Source organism: Megascapheus bottae, unplaced genomic scaffold, assembly GCF_031878675.1.
Source record: "Megascapheus bottae isolate mThoBot1 unplaced genomic scaffold, mThoBot2.hap1 HAP1_SCAFFOLD_91, whole genome shotgun sequence".
Lineage (NCBI taxonomy): Eukaryota > Metazoa > Chordata > Mammalia > Rodentia > Geomyidae > Megascapheus > Megascapheus bottae.
Genome location: NW_028327688.1, coordinates 281,477 through 283,313, shown reverse-complemented (window position 1 = coordinate 283,313; position 1,837 = coordinate 281,477). Strand labels below are relative to the sequence as shown.

Sequence of the window (1,837 nt, the reverse complement as noted above, 5' to 3'; positions counted from 1 at the left end):
TGTTGATGAACTCTGTTTTTCTCTTTCCTCCTCCATCCTACAGTCAGTAACAAGTTGAGAAGTCTCAGAATCCTCTTATCACCTATTATGTATTCTGATAAATATATTACATTGATCTGTGTCTTCCACTGTCGGTTGGATAGAATGACTAGAAGGCTGGATATTTTCTGACCCATATTCAATTGGGGTCCACTAGGCAAGAGCGATAGTGAGGACTTGGGGAGGAATAGTTGAATCGCTCACGCTCTCATTTCAGAGAATTGAGAATTTATATGGCTGGGGATGGTGGCTGTAGCTTGCCATCTTATCTATTGAGAAGCAGAGACTGGAGACTGTGGTTCAAGGTCAGCCAAGGAATACTAGTTCTTTTTTTGCCAAAATAAGATTTTATTTTGAAAATTTCTTGACTGAATATGAATGGTGCCTTAACACTAATAGATGTAGAATGCAAATTCCTACCCATTCCAAACCCCATCAGTAGTCTTTGTCATGCCAAAAAAAAGTTGCTTTCTTTGGTAATTTTCCTATTTTCAGCTTCTTGGAGAAATCTTTTCCCATAGCCCTTCTTCATTCTTTTTGTAGAGGAGAGCCCGATTTCCAGGAAACAGAGTGTTCATGGGAGAAGGGTTCTTCTTTAAGAGCAACAAGGTAGACCTGATGTGTTCAACGAAGTGGGGGGGCTCAGCCAGACGGGATGTAGAAAGGTTCTCTAGTATGTGCTGGTCATCCTGCTGCAGCCAGAAGTCCACGTGTGGAAATGGCGTCCAGGAGTAGGGGCCTATCCGCAGTAGCTGTGTGTGTGCATCATAGATGCTGACCATCGGGCCTCCTGCTAACGCCCTGGCTGTCCGCAGCTCTGCCTCTCGGCCTCGGTCTCGAAAGGAGGCTCTATAGATTTCTGCAGTTTTAATGTTGACAGCAATGCCATAGATGACTGGGAAATGGTTTTCCAGTCATTTAATTCTGTCACGCACAGCGTCACTAGGTGAACGTCGTCATCTTGCTTGTCAAATTCACTAAGCAGCTGGTGGGTCAGTTTTTGTGACAACTGCCTGTCATCCCTGAAGCCTCCCACAAGGTGCACCTCCAGGCTCCCGCACTGAGCGTGGTCAGAGAAGGACTTGATGGAGTTCAAGATCAGTGGCACCTCGGCCTTGGTGTCCCACCCATCGCAATGTGTCAGGCAGGTGACCCCATTACCTGTGTGCCTCAGGACCACAATGTGACAAGTGGTGGCATCGTCAGAACCCAGAATGGAGATGGAGCCATCCTTTGGGGAGGTCACTGCAAGCTCTCTTTGCTGAACATATAGAAGGCCCTGGGCTCCCACTTGTTGAACAGACTGACCTCTGAGAAGTCTGGCTCTTTCCTCCAGACACGGGTGAGCTCGGACCAGCTCCGCCGCCATCTGCGGCAGCTGCACCCGCCGCCCTTCCAGGAGCAGCGGCATCGCCATGGCGGCCACCCGCCTGGGCAGACACGGGGAGGCGGCAGCGACCTCTGCTGCCTGGAGTCCCAAGGCGCCGCCACCTGGCAGCGTCCCCGCCCTCAGCCTTTCGGGACACCGGAATACTAGTTCTTGAAAGCACATCTGAACTAACTGTTGTTATCCTAGCTCCAAGGGAGACACAATGGCTGGGATCTGTGTTGCACGCCTATCCTACCCAGCAAGGTGAGTGCACAGAGCTCATCTGGACCAGACAAAAAGCAAGAGCTGCCTCCCTCAAAAAGAAATGAAAAGAAATAAATCACTGCAAATTAACATTTTTAACACTATACATCATAGTTATGGTTGAATACAGTAACAGAGGAAAATTAAATGAAATAAAGCTAAAAT

At 48.4% G+C, this 1,837-nt stretch overlaps 1 pseudogene; it reads right to left on the bottom strand.

The window, feature by feature from the left end:
- Positions 1 to 363: 363 nt before the first annotated feature.
- On the bottom strand, positions 364 to 1,455 carry LOC150039505 (protein N-terminal asparagine amidohydrolase pseudogene; annotated as a pseudogene).
- Between the last annotated feature and the right edge of the window lie 382 nt (positions 1,456 to 1,837).